Source organism: Gossypium hirsutum, chromosome A01 (genome assembly GCF_007990345.1).
Source record: "Gossypium hirsutum isolate 1008001.06 chromosome A01, Gossypium_hirsutum_v2.1, whole genome shotgun sequence".
NCBI classification, from domain to species: Eukaryota; Viridiplantae; Streptophyta; class Magnoliopsida; order Malvales; family Malvaceae; genus Gossypium; species Gossypium hirsutum.
Window position 1 is genome coordinate 74,220,240 of NC_053424.1, and position 16,493 is coordinate 74,236,732.

The 16,493-nt window shown below is 28.7% G+C and overlaps 1 pseudogene; it reads right to left on the reverse strand.

Moving 5' to 3' along the window:
• Window positions 1-15,563: 15,563 nt before the first annotated feature.
• LOC107942332 (cytochrome c oxidase assembly protein COX11, mitochondrial-like) overlaps window positions 15,564-16,493 on the reverse strand; it is a 41,762-nt pseudogene continuing 40,832 nt past the window's right edge.

Below are 16,493 nucleotides of genomic sequence, written 5' to 3' on the forward strand. Positions count from 1 at the left end.
GACCACGGGCAGCTCTTTCCCCACCTTTTAATGCAGTTTCCTTTTCCTTTTTTGTTCATCGGATAGAAATGAATGGCAGTTACGTTATTTTCACTTGCTTTGGGGGATGATTTTAAACAAATAGCTCATGCACTTACTAATGTACCCAAAATAAATTTTTTAAAAAATATATATATGGAAAGGAATTAAAAAAGTAACTTTTAACTCTATGGCAGTTAAAAGAGGGATGAAATTGAAATTGAGAGAAAGGGAGGTTAAACATTAAGAAAGATCAGGTGGAGTCGCACATTTAGTTCAACAAATTGGAAAGAAAGTAAACTAGGGAGGTAAAAAAGCAGTGCCCTTCGCCAGCCAAAAGACAAGGTCAAAACTTAAATAAAATAAAACAAATACTTTTAATTATTATTTTATATAAATATAAATATACTTGTATTGTTGAGAAAAGTTGGTTTGTCTCCTCCTTGTCTTAATCTTATTTGATAGCAACTAAAATCTCTCCCACATGGGAATGTGAGGAAAAAGGTCTACTTTTAGAATAACTTATATTTCATAGCTTTTACTTTGATTCAATATTTTAATTTAAATTTGAATGCGAAAAATTATATCATCTAATTTTTATTTGGTTTGATTTAAATGAAAATGGCATAATTATTTTATTTAATTTTAATGCTTACGGTAAAAATTATCTGACTACTTAATGAATTAAATTAATTTGATTTATTGAATCTAATTAAAACATCAAATAACTTTAGAAATGCGCAGTGATCTTTTAACTATTTCAACCCTTTACAACAAACAAATTTGAGAGAGAACCATCTCAAAATGTTTGCAGCTTTTCGATTTCCTCTATACTGCAGTTTCCTTTAATGCAAATTTTGTTGGGAATGGAAACATAAATGGATTATGATCTAAATGAATATAAAAAAAAAAGAAAAAGAAAATCAATGAGTGAAATGGGAGAAGGAACTAATACATTTTTGTTAGGATACTAATTTAAGAAGTGATTGTGAGCCAGTAACCACAACAAAACTTCACAAATTTAAGGACTAATTATAGAAATAAAATAAATCTAACACATTATCAATAAAAGAAAAAAATATATTTCATAATCTTCATATCAATTTTTTTTAAAAAAAAGAGAAATACATAATAATATCTGTTTTTTTAATGAAATATATATAAAAAAAATGTATCACTTACTTTTCCCTTTATCCTTCTTTGATTTTTTATTAGGAATATAAAAAAAACCCAATTCACGGTTTAACTTTAAAAATATATTTATTTTCTCATTTTGGTATTTAAAATTTTTTATCTCAATTTGGTACTTAAAATATCAATTTTTTCTATCTTTTGTCTATTTTGTAACGGCTATTAAACAAAATTGATTAAGCAACTTTCGCCAATGGAAAAATGTCACATGGCAATTAGCTTTACTTAAAATAAAAAAAAATTTATAATATTTTTTTGTACAAAGAAAATTATAATATTAAACATTTATAATATATATTTTAAAAAGTTTAAAAGTATTTTTTTATAAATTTCTAAAATATATAATTATAAATTGTAAAAAATTAAAATAATAAATTAAAATTAAAAATGTTATAAAAATTGGAATTGAAATATATGTTAACTTTTATAATAATTTTTATATATTATTTTAACTTTTTAAAATTTATAATTATATATTTTAAAATTTTATAAAAAAAATATTTTAATTTTTTAAAAATATTATATTTATTATATAATTTTTTTATATTTTTAATTAATATTAAAAAAAATAAAAGGGGCACTTGATGTGTTCTAATAGCACAACGTAGTCAATCAACGTCGGGGCAACAATCGGTCAACGTCATTCAACACTTGATCAAAGTCAAAAATATTTTTAATATTTAAATATTTAGTATAATAATTTTTTATTTTTAATTTTTAATTTAATATTTTATTTTGAATAAACCTAATTGCTACGTGGCTCTTTTCCATTAGGCATTAGGATTTTTTTAACGGTCATTACAAAATGGACCAAAAATAGAAGAAATTGATAATTTAGGTACCAAATTTGAGAAAAAAAAGTTTAGGTACCAAAGTGAGCAATTGAGTATACTTTAGGGGCCAAATCGTGATTTAAGCCCATAGAAAATGATAATATGTTGAAAAAAGTAAAAGTACCATGGGTGTTCTTGTAGTAGGAGTTAGATTGCATTCTGCTCTCTTTACTCAAAAAATGGAGAAATTAATCCTTATACATTAGACAAAGAGCAAATTGGTCATTCTATTAAAAACTCTATCAATTTCCACTAGTAAAAATGGGTTCCTATATGTCAACATGAGGTATACATGGCACGTCACATGTTACTATATGGTTGATCCGTCAGCCACACTGGTTTTTAAAAGTAAAAAATGAATGATGTTTTTAATAGAAAGGACCAATTTTATTTTTAATTTAATTTATAATTACTAATTTTTTATTTTTTATAAAAAATTAAATACAATTTAACTCCTTATTGTGTGATATTTTTATGTTGAAAAAGTTAAAAAAAGTTATCACATATTTCTAAGGCTTTTATCCAACAATTCATACAATTTGGTTGCCACTAAAAACAAGTTCCTATCAATAATTATCTCCTTCAATTTTGATAATAAATGTATTCACAACTTACGGGAGGATGAGATATCATCCTCTCTTAGATTGCAATGAGAAACTAGAGATTAAAATAATTAAATTTCTATTCACCTTACTAACAAGTGAAGGTAGATTTAAAAAAAAATTTAATTATATATATTTACTAGAGTTAAAATAAAATTTTATTAATATATTAATATATAAAATTATAATTTTTGTAATGTCTAAATTATAATTTTATAAATCCCCATATTTATATACTAATAATTAAAAATTCCTATACGATAATATTATAAATTCTTTTAGATTTGGAAGGTAAATTATAAATTAAATTGCCTAAACTTAAGAAAACCTAGCAAAAATGTGGGCTTTATTTGATCCAAAGCTCCAAGTTTGGGCCTAACACTTAAGGGCCTTTTAACATTGGACATAACCATACAGATTGAATTCTATGCTAATACACTAGAATAGGGCTCTTTTTAGAAGAATAGTATTTCCTTTTTGAAGATCGAATAGTGTATTTTTCTTTATAAAAAAAATAAACGGTTACTTTTTTTTTATATAAGAAACGATTATTTTTAACTTATATTTTAATATTTTTAATAAAAATATTAATAAAAAATGACTAATTACTTGATACATAAGTTTTTTAATTCCATAAGTAAAATTATAAAACTCACAAATATGATATTTAAAAAAAAAATCAAAGATGTGACAGTCTTTTAATATAGCTTGTGGAGTTAAATAAAATCAACCACATAAGTATCAAATAAAATAATGTACTTGTTTTAATTGAGTTTTAATTGGGTCGTTTTTATCAAAAAAAAATAATGTACTTGTTTTTTTGTATTTATTGTTAATTTGAGTAGCCTGGCCCAAAGAATTAGCTCTATTGAGGCCCGAATTTAGCCCATTTTAGCCTATAGGTGGGCTTATATATGAATGGCATTTAAAGCAAAATCTTTAACCTTTTAAATAGGAAGGAAAATATAAGGTTATGTACTCTATGAAATTTTATTTTTAAGAGTTTTAGATTCTTTAATTTTCAAATTTTATAATTCAATTCTATGTTAATATTATTAAAAATTATTTTATTAAATTTAAGTTCATTACAACTATATTTTTTTAGTTATATTGTTACTAAGTGAATATTTTTTTATTCCAAAATGTTACATAAAAATTTTAATTGCGTTAACAATTAGATTTAAATTTTAAAATTTAAAAAATATAAAAAATAAAATTTTAAAAATAAAAATATATTAATTAAATTTGAAATTTGTGAAGTGAATAGCATACTTTAACTAAGAAATAAAAAGACATTTTCCATCTCCAAAAATGAAAGTAATAAGATAAATAGGATTTGGCGCAAATAAGCTGAGGTTAATCCATTGTTACCTGAAGTAAAACTCGTGAATTAAATTTCTTTCGGCTTGATTTTATACTCGGAGGACGATATATAAAACTTAACCGAAAGCCCGTATATTACTTAAATTAATAAATGTTGGTTTATTATTAAAAAAAAAAAACTTTAGTTTGTACCTACCTATTGTACTTATATATTTGCGTAATTTAATTTGAATATGAAGTTAACTTGTGAATTAATTGAAATTTGTATAAGTAGAATAAACTGTCTGTATTCATGTGGGAATACCTGAGATTCAAATCCGACAAATCGGATTGGATTAAAGGTGTTACAAGAACATTTAGGATAGAAAGAAGAACCAAAATATAAATAAAATCATCTCGAATGTCTTCTTCCTTACTAGATATAAACTCCTTGTCCCCCATATTGTTGACTTTGACAAGTGACGATGCTTACCTAATCTAAATCTCCTAATATCTCACAAAAATGCAGTGGAAGGTAAAAAGAATCCAACGAAGATCTTTGTTATTGTTTAACCAATCATGGAGATGGTCTAATCAATCCAATTGACTTCCAACTAATATCGTTATGAAAACCAACTAGAACAGTGCTCATGTGGACTTAGCGTACAATACCTTGACAATGATTCGCATATGGCATGGTCCTAAAGACAATTAAGTCTCCTACAGCTTCCTTAGACATTTGATAGGCTCTTCGTGTTTAGCCAATACTCTGAGTACTCTTTCTTGGGCGTAATCTTTCTTTGCTTGAAGATACCCTGTAATTAAATCCTTTGATACCACTAATAGGTGGATGCTTTAACGCTAGTATGCACCAATACTCTAACTCACCAGCAGATCAGTAGGGTGGCGGATTATACTATTATAGTGACAAAACATTTCACAGACATACCTTACTCACCTTTTTGGATTCGCAACTTTTGGGGTGTAACGTTTAAGGTCAACTGATGTCATCTATTTATAAGGAGTGATACAAGAATCCTGGTTGAACAAGCCCTTGTAAAATAATATTATTTACGATGGTGTGTCAACCTTCTCTTCCTTATGAGGGGAAGTTGAGCCTCTCATGTATTGGATCCAATTATATATGCTTCTTGGGCTTTTGACCCAACAGTTTATAATTTAATCTAACCAAATACTTGTTTTCTATTTTCCAAAATAAATATTATTTAATTAATTTAATTAGATAATCTATGAGGAAATATATTTGTAACACCCCCACGCCCGAAACCGTCACCGAAGTCAAGCTTGAGGTGTTACTAAACTTATCTTACCTTTTAAACAACTCTAAACCACTTATTTTAATTTTCGAAATAAACTGTTTTTCTGCGTCATGGTTGCTTAAAAATTCATTTCTCGAGTTTCAAAACTCGAAATTAATATCCGTAAATTTTTCCTGAAACTAGACTCATATATATATCTACTAATTGTTTTCTAGAATTTTTTACTTAGCCAATTAGTACAGTTTATTAGTTAAAGTTACCCCTGTTTCAGAATTCGACTGCACTGGCCTCTACTTACTACGAACCACTTTTCTCTCTGTACAAAAATCATATGACTATACCGTTTCTTTATATTAAAACTAGATTCAATAAGTATTCTAACCATATAAATTACACTACCTAATTATTTTTTTAAAATTTATGGTGAATTTATAAAGTTGGAACAGGGGATCTAGAAATCGCTCTGGCCCTATTTCACCAAAACTCAGATACCCTATAAAATACAAAACCTTTACCTGTTTTGCTTATTCCATATGAAAATAGACACAACGAGCTTTAATTTCATGTATTATTCACCATCAAACCATGTCTCTACAATTTCTTGTGATTTTTCAAAATCCCGTTATTTCTGATACTTGAATCTGTTTTTAAGTTACTTTCACATTTTTCTTAGTTTTCATGTGATAGTTACTACTTAATCATACATACTATTAAACATGTATATCATCAGCCACTCTATTAGCTAATCACTAGCAAGTATTTACACATCATTCATTGATCATATCATATCAAAAGAAACCAAGTCCCTAGACATGCCATACACAAAACGAAACGGCTAACTATACCAATGTGATTTCTTCGATAATGTGATCGGGTCTCCGACGTTTCCTTCGATCCCCGAGTGGCTTGATAAAAACTATAAGAAAAAGAAAATAAAGAGAGTAATCACTAGGCTTAGTAAGCTTACAAGCAAATAAATTACAACATTCAACATAATGAATAATTATACATAATGTCACCTAGCCTCATAAACTTTCTTTACTCACTTACCTTCTTTCTTACCTGACCTTTCACTATTCATAAATATAATCTACCTTCCCTTTTGCTGATAATACACTGTAATTTAACGTGTACAATGACTCGTTGAACCACTCGGAATACTAAGGATACTAGGGTCGTTCCTGTCTATCAATATCCTGCCAATGCCATGTCTTCGACATGGACTTACATGAACTATTCCTATCTCCAATGCCATATATATATATAATATGGGCTTACATGGCTCATTCCTGTCTCCAAAGCCATATAACTGATATGGACTTACATGGCTCATTTCTGTCCTGTCCTGTCCTGTCAATCCCAATATCCTAACATTCCTAAGGTTCAAACAAGGCTTCCTAATGCTTTTTCTCTGTCACTTCGCCTTTAATTCGACTTTAAATATTCAAAGAAAATAAGTATATAAATGCTGAAAATTGACAATAATAATGTAAAATAAAAGAATATTGCATTTATTTACTGTAAACTTACCTCGATACAAAATGTGACTAAACTTTACAATTTAGTCCTTTACTTTTTCTTTTCCCCGATCTACTCCCGAATTTCGCTCTTCTTGATCTATAATAGAAAATTTAACTTATTTAATATTCACATTTATCAAAACAGTCCTTGACCCAAACTTTGGCGAAATTACATTTTTGCCCCTAAACTTTCACGTATTTGCACTTTTGCCTCAAGGCTCGTAATTTAAACTTCATCCTATTTTCTTATGTTTTATGACATGCTGATCATTTTTCCCTTCTATTACAACATCAAATTCACACTCTAACATGTACTTATAACTATTAGGTATTTTTACCGATTAAGCCCTTTTACTCGTTTTCACTTAAAACCGAGTAGCACAAGTTGTCTAACATAATTTAAAACCTCATATTTTATCATAAAACATCAAAATAAACACTTTTCACCTATGAGTATTTTTCCAAATATGAACCCTAACTTAAATTATTTCTAGCATAAGCTTTATCGAGCTACCAGGACTCCGAAAACGTAAAGAACATTAAAAACGGGGCTTGGAATCACTTACTATGGAGCTTGAAAGCTTGAAACAAACCCTAGCTATGGAGAACCCTTGAAATTTCGTGCTAATGAAGAAGATGATGAATTTTTTGTTATTTTTCCCTTTTTATTTCATTTAATATCCAAATGACCAAAATGCCCTTCCTTATTAAACTTTCAAAAATTCCATCCATGTCCTATTTTGTCCATGAACTTAGGAATTGGTCAAATTGTTATTTAAACCCTCCTAATTAATATTCCAAAGCAATTTCATACTAAAAACTTCTAGAATGCAAGTTTTGCAAATTATTCGATTTAGTCCCTAATCTCAACTTAAGCACTTTATGCATAGAATTTCATCACGAAATTTTCACACAATCATGCAATCATATCATGAACCTCAAAATAATAATAAAATAAATTTTTCTACCTCGAATTTGTGGTTTCACAACCACTATTCCGTTTAGGCCCTATTTCGGGATGTTACAATATTTAAATTTCTTTTTCAACATATTTGTAATAACTAATTAATTTAATTTCATTTTTTAACTTCAATTATTTAATTGTAGTTAATTAAATAATAATTCATGTACTTAGCGAGAAAACACATTCATTTATGAATGCGATCTATTTCTCTTACTTCATCATTTCCATTCATTTCTATTCATTTGGTTTTACATGCAATTCTTTTCTAGTTTCAATGAGTTACAGAGGAACTGATTGGAAATATATAATTAGGGCTCAAATAATTTATAATTAAGTTCCATCTTTTTGTCTATTAATTATATAAACTTATTTAGTTACAAATTCATTTCACTTTAGTATCGTGACCGAGCTCTCCCTGATTATATACTATTACGAAAGTTACTTAATAAGTTATCGTCCAATGACCTTGACATAAGTGTGTTACCCTTATAGGATATCCTTAATCTTTTTGAATTAAATTCGTTCTCCCAATACGATCCTATTTTATCTCATGGTAATCATTACATCTTCCTTCATGAAAAGTCAATTACTATCAAATAGCACTTAAGCCATTTATCACAAATACAAATGACCCTTGACAACATTTACTTTTCATCTGTCATGTAATGTCAATGTGAGGATATCATTTACCCTTTAATTGGGCTATGAATTCCACTATTATGAATGATGCTACATATTGTAGAAGTCATATACCTAGCGTACCAACTTTCAATTCCTTATGTATTTGAACTCAAATATTTACTTACATAAAAGTATATGAGTCACGTATACATAGTTCACCCTTCACTTAGGATTAAGGTTTGCCACATTATGAACGTCACAAATGAATAAATTCACAAACAGATTTAGAATCTATTCTACTTGGCTCTTGTCTGAAGTACTGTCAATCCAATATTAAGGACATGTTTGGGTTTGCTAATGTTCGATGTACAAAATATCTCCTCAATTTGACTTGATAGATGATATATTAGTTTTTCAATCGATTTCCTAATTTCCTATTAGACTAAGGATATGTTTATGTTTATCTACTAATACAAGTAATCTTTCTGTATTACGATTCGATGACGTAATATCACTTAGTATTAGCTAAATGTTAGATAACCAGTGAGCCAATATTTTCTTCTATTTTGCTTTACATGCAAAAACCATTAAGGGTAATATACAAGAAATATTGATGTAATCAAAGGGATATTTTATTAAAGCAATTTGTTTGAAAAATATAAGTGTACAAAGTTGAATATACTATACTAAGGGCACTAGATCCAACCTTCAAAATCACTTAGCATATAAAAAACAATTTAAAGAACCAACCTACACAAACCTATGAGTTTTTTTGTGTCTTTGTTATCCATGGTTAAAACCATATATGCAAAATAAATTACAACCACGCTCCAAACTTTACATATACTTAGGTTTTTCGTTAACCCACCATTGTCATCAGTGCTTTGACCTAGTTAGCTCCAAAAAAATTTCTCCCACGATGTCCAATTTTTTGAAGATATTTTTCCTTTTGCAACTATTTTCTCCAATTTTAATGGGAATTTTTCAAACATTGACTAGTGCACACTTTTTGATACCAAAAACACACTAGATCTTCCTCACATCTCGATAGACTCTGTACATACCCCAACACCGATTATCATTGACAATTTGTGACCATCAGCTTCTTTAACACCTGTTGCACAAGGTTCTTTGTTGCTCATTGAACAAAAGCTACATCAACCAACTTTAGATATGTTTTCTCCTTCTTACTCTAACCAGCCACATCCTTTTCTTACTTGTAGTCAACAACCTAAACTTGTCGATTCATCTCAACCCAATTCTCATACTTCACCTTCTCCTATTATACCTCCAATCCAACTAGAAAACCAAATAATCTTTAAAACATCAATGCCTCCATCAATCCAAAACACTTCCATTACCCTAGTCTCTCAAAATCAACTTGTTATCTCTCATCCACCAGTCAACCATATAGTTACATGATCACAAAATAATATTTACAAAACTAAGAAAAATTAGTGATTATACTGCCACTCTTTCCCAACAAATTGTGGTTTCAACATTTAAATAGGATATTATGAAGCTTTGCAAAGAAATAACATTTGGGAACTAGTCCCTTATGATCCCGGTATCAACATTGTTGATTGCAAATGGGTTTTTCGAACCAAGCACAAATTGGATGGTATTCTTGATTATTACAAAGTATGTCTTATAGCCAAAAAGGTTTACTCAAACAACTGGTATGGATTATCATTAGACCTTTAGTCCGATAGTTAAACCTATAATAGTATATTTGGTTCTTTCTATAGCTATTCAAAATAATTTGTTTTCACATAAGCTTGACATTAATAATGCATTCTTACAAAGTCATTTAAATGAACAAGTTTTTATTAGGAAACTTCCAGGCTTTTAGGATTAAAAATGACCAACGCATGTTTGTCGCTTAAAATAAAGTGATATATGGGCTTAACCAAGCCCCTCAACAATGGTACAAGGAACTAACCAAAATTTTGCTATCTCTTGGGCTCAAAAGATCCAAGTGTGGTACCTCATTATTTATTCGACAAACTTCAATAGCTATACTCTATATTCCAGTATATGTTGATGATACCATAATTACCGGTAGTAGTCCGACAGTTGTTCAATAGGTTATCTCTTTCCTCTCCAAAAAAATATCCTCTTAAAGATCTTGGTATGCTAAAGTTGTTTTGGGGAATTGAAGTTCTTCAAACAACTAATGGTTTGCCTTTAATCCAATCCAAGTATGTTATTGATTTGTTATATGAAACAAATATGCAAGACAGTAAAGGTGTGCTCTATCCAATTGCCTCTTTATGATTAACTTTTCATGATGAGACCAATTTTATTGATGCTAAACAGTATAAACGAGTGCTAGGAAAACTCCAATATTTTTCCTACACTCAACCAAATATTTCATATTCTATAAATAAGCTCTATTAATTAATGCACTCTCCTACAAAAACTCACTAGAAAGTAGTAAAATGAATTCTCAAAAACTAAAAATACACTACAAATTAGTCATCACTTTGATAACATTCTTAGCATATATGCAGACGTGGATTGGGCTGGGGACCCAATAGACCGTGCTTCCACCACAAGCTATATTCTCTTTTTCGGCCATACTCCTATTAGTTGGTCATTGAAAAAACAATCAACTATAGTTAAGTCCTCCATTGAAGTTGAACCTAGGGCTATTGTTGTTGCTATTGAAACGCGTTGGGTGTTGCATCTATTGCAAGAACTGCAAGTCCCTCTTTCTCACACTCCTCAAATTTTTTACAATAATCTTGGGGCCACATATCATTGTCAACATCTTGTTCCATATGGCAAGATGAATCACTTTGAAATTGATCTTCAGTTTGTCCAAGATAATGGTGATTAGAAAACTTTTGTTGCCAATCACATTCATGTTGCCGATCAGCTAGTTGATACACTCATAAAAGCCTTACCCAAACTTGCCTTTGTTCGTTACTTTTCCAAGTTAGGTGTTGTTTCACATCCTCAAACTTGAAGGCCTGTACTAGTGATATGAACTTGATCAAATCTCTCAATTTTTATCTCTTTTTAAATTTTGAATTGAATTTGTATTTTTTTTTTATCTTTTGTTATTATTTGAATAATTGACCTTATCTTAGTCTGCTTCTACTTGTATAAATAGTCACTTATCAATGAATGTTGTGTGTCTTTTTTCTCATTCTTTTCAAATCCTTATAGTTAGATGTTTCATTTCGAGTCAACAAGGAATAGTCACAAGAGTTCGCCAACCACTTGATATAAGGATGACAAAGAATTTTCCAACCACTTGATATGGAGGGCTCAGGTTGAGGGACATTCACTTTCAAAATAGGTCATTTCTCCTCAAACTTGGCTTTGGATTGGTTACACGTTCAAATGTTTCTTGGGTACAAATTATGAAATCGAAATATAATTAGGTTGAAAAGGGTTGTCCAATGAGCATTGATCGGTACTTAGCAATCATTTGGGTTGATTTGTGCAGTAATCTCACTGATGGGTGAAAAAACAAATTTTTGGACTAATACATGGATTAGCAAGTTGTGGCCTCTTATTTGGAGCCTTTATCTAAAATTTCATAGGTGTTTGGTATGACTGATGCAAGTGGAGAATGGAGTTGGAATCTATTTGCTGGGGATATACCATCCTTGATACTTCTTCGAATTGTAGGTGTACGATGATGAGAAGTTATGAACTGCTTATGCCTAATTCTTGGCAACCCTGTGGTTCCAAATAGTCGCTTGGAAATTCCAAAGTAGTCAAGGATCGTGTGCTATATGTAGCAATCCAGAGGAGACTGTGCTTCATGTTGTACGAGACTGCCAAATTACGAAATCAACTTGGAGTCTTATTGTCCCTAGCGATAAACATGCCTCTTTCTCTTCATTTAATTTCGATACTTGGCTGCTTGCTAATTTAACTAACGCGGATGCACGATGAGTCAATGGTATTAACTGAGCACTATTTTTGGGATTATGGCTTAGAAAATATAAAAATGTCGTAATAAGGTGATCTTTAATGGAGAGAACTGTAAAGCAGATAACAATGTGGTAGCTAGTTTAGCATGGGCTAGGGTTATTCAGTAATGCTACAAAGATATTTTAGATCAGTTGGGAGGTAATGTCTCCAATATCATTAAAGACATTAGAGATATGTTACACGTATTCACTCCCTGAGTTAAATACAGTAGTGGATATTATGGCAAAAGAGGCAAGGATGAGGCCGATTGGATCTTTACTTTTGTCTGCAATTTCTGCTATTTCAAAGGACACTTTATGAAGAGTTTGTTTGTCCTTTGTTTATTCTTTGGTTGGCTTGTGTAATTAGCTTCCTCTTTCACTCCCTCAAAAAATTTGGGTTAAAATATTAAGTTAGAAAAATAGAAACAAATTTTATTTATCAAATTTGAAAATGACATTCCCTAGAAATTTCTTGATTATAAAAATAACTACTTTAATTCTTCTCTTCAACAATTATTCTATACAAAAATGATGTGAATTTGATCCAAGATGCAACAATATATTTTAAAAGTTATGGAAATTTGATCTTAAAAACACTTAATTGAACCAAATTAAAAAATATTCTTCAAAATCAATTCAACATTCTTGAAATTTTAATCTAAGATTTTTTTAAAGAGTTTTTTTTGGAAATTCCTTCACAATCGGAGAGCTTTTTTTTTTTTTCCAAAAAAATCTAATGGAGCTGGCCTTGCCTGGCCCCGCAGGGAATTCTTAAATTTTAATTTACTGCAATTAAAGCAAAGTTAATGATTTTTTTTTAAAATTTTTAATTTTCAACTTTACTTTAAAGAAGTGGGCTATGGCATGTGAAAAATGCCATCATAAGGGTTCAACTTCACCCATTGTCCCCACCTTTGTTGTAAAGCCACCCCTTTCTAAATACTCCCTTTAATTGCAATGGGGGAGAGTGTTCTTTCTTTTACAGTGATGAGGATTGTGTAGTTTAATTATTACCTCTCAGACCTTTCTTTTTTGAGTCAACTTATTTTGTGAACACGATATGAGTAACTAAATCAAATATTACAAAATATCCTTGACTTCTGATTTTTTTCTATTCTTAAATTTTTAAAATATATTTATATTTGAAATTATATATATATATATTAAAATGATTAGATGAATTGAAATGTACTAATACTTTCTGGTTTTGCATTAAACAATTAGGGGGGATTTGGGTTTTACCTAAAATGAAAAATTAGTTATTTAATTATTATTTGATAAATTAAAAAAATTAAATATTGAAAAATTAATACATAAATTTAAAATATAAAATTATTTGTTATGTTAATTTTAAGTACCAAAAAAATAAATATATTTTTTAATAATAATAAATTTTAAAATTTGAAAGTTACTTATTTCAGAATTTTAATATTATTAATATAATATTTTATATAATTTTAGATTTTTTTATAAAATTTCAATATAATAATCTGAATGGTATAAAAATATAAGAACTTGAATATTTCATTTTTGTATATAAGTAATTTATTTTGAATAAATTTTTTTACAAATAAAATCAACTTGATTTTTTCAACATTAACGGTACGTTTGGTTCACTGTAATGGAATAGGGCTGTAATTAAATAGAGCTGTAATTGAATATAGCTGTAATGGAATAGAGCTGTAATCAGTAATTCAACTGTTTGGTTGAATGAAATGGAATAGAACTGTAATAGGATTCTTGTGTTTGGTTGAATGGAATGATGTTGTAATAGCATAAGGAAAAAAGTTAAAATGACCGGAATACCCTTAGCAGAATTTTTTTAGCTAGATGATTATTGTTATTGTTATTAAATAAGATTATTATAGAAAATAATTTAATAATAAATAATAAATAATTTAACCATATTTTAACATAATTATTATTAAATATAATTTAATAAAAAATTTAATTTAATAACATTCTTAATATAATTATTATTATATGAATTAAAAAATCAAAATATATAATACTATAAAAAAATATATAATCTACTTTATTATTTTTAAACTGTAATACATATTTAATATGCTAAAATATCATTAGTGAAACAAATAATTTAATTATTCTACAATAAAAAAACAAAATATTAGAAGTAATAAATAACTTGAGAATTATATTTCACATCCAAGCATAATATTCATATATTAACAAAAAGTTACAAGCCAAAAGTTTTAAGAACCAAGTCGATAGTCAAATTGATTTTACCACTAATTTATCAATGAATTAATTAAATAAATTATTAAAAATTTATAAAAATAATATTTATAAAAATTAAAAACCGATTAACTAGTTTTTTTAACCTAATTCAACAATTTATACAAATACATAAGGCAACCAATTTGATGCCTTTTCCAACTTGATACCCAACCTAAGGCAACCAATTTGATGTCTTTTCTAACTTGATACCCAACTAATTCCTAATTAAACCAACCAATTTGATCAAATTCAAACATCCATGATTGACCAATTTGATCAAATCGAAACAGATTCATGAATTTATTTGATGATCAAACTCGAAAATAGTTGAAGGAAATAAAATTTCAAATCATTCTGGTAATTAATTATTGTAGACATGATCCAATGAACATCAAATAAGTCCTTTCTTCATCAATGAACTTTGTCTGCTCAGAATGAGGAAAAGCATTTATCACTTACACTCAGGTGATAGAAGAGCATTAGCTTATTAAACAAAAAGATTCAGAAGCAAATCATACTATAGTTGAATTTGAAGTTAAATACAAATTCTTTTAATAAAAGAGGAAGTGGATGAAGATTTTGCAAGGCTTAAGCTGCCCTTTTTTTCTTCTTCTTTTAAAGTTATACTTGGGATAGGGTTCCCATCTTCCATAGTTAACAGAAATATTATTCCTTGTACCGCAATGGATTGGTTTAGTATTGTTATATATGGCATCAACAACTTCATCACACTAACTTATGAGTGTTAAAACATTAGATATAAAATAAAAAATAATTATTATAAATTTAAACTTACCACGAATGAAAAACATTTTCTTTATTGTTATCACAAACAAACCATATAAATAACTAAATATTAGCAATTAAAATTAGTTTATTACTAACTCATATATTAAAACCTACCATTTTTAAAATTTGATTATGTTCATTTTTTTCTTTTTCAATGCTCTAAGATTTAGGAATTATATCAAGAGATTACGATGAATATGCTCGTGTATGTACTTGGTATGATTCCAAACTCATAACGACCAATGCAGACAAACAGTGATAGGAACTCCATAGTAGATAAAACACATACAGACAGTGACATAGCATTTACTCCATACTAGAACAACCACAGATTTTACACAAGTTCTGCACTTCCTTGGTATGAAGAGGGAGGAGCCTGGTACAAAAATAGACTGTTTCCACCATAAAGAGGTGAAAGGAAACTGTAATAATAAAATAATTCCGAATGTTTCTTCTCCCTCTTCTCCTGGTATATGAAAATGGGATCCTAACCAATAGTTTTTATTCTCATGTGAATGATATTCTATTTTCACTATGAATTTAAATATCCCCCTTCTATTTTTCGGAAACCTTGAAAAAAGTATATGATAAAATCAGGTTGTTTATACCATCCATTCGGGCATCTGTTTCAAACTCAGGATCTATGTAGAAGAAAACCTGCAAGAAAGTACAGGTTAGTTGACGATCACCAACAAGTTTTTCCTTTTCAACAATAAAAAGACTTATAGGCATGTCAATCTGCTCTCTAAGAAGAAGACGCTGCTCCTCAAAGCAAAAGAACTGGATTTTATTGAAATAAACAGTAACCTGAAGAGGAACACGAACAAGCAAGAAACCAAGTCAAAGTTTTAAGGCTTGTGATATGATAATGACAAACATTACCAGCAAGTTAATGTGTTCCAATGTAATCAATTTTTTCGCCCTAAAGGTTTTTTTGCTTCCACTTTCTAGCTTATCATCTCATAACAAGCTCATTGTATTTCACCTAATGTTTCTTTGGTCATCCAATTTGTAGAAAAGGATAATCAAACTATGTAAAATAAAAAATAAAAAAATTAGAGGATAAAGAAAGCCAAGTATTGGTACAAACATATGAAAACAACTGTGTGGTTCGAAAGTGAACTTTAACTTGCCTCACGGACTCATCTTCAGGATTGGAATTCTATCTTAGCTATTGGATATTTTAGGCCTATCTTACATAAA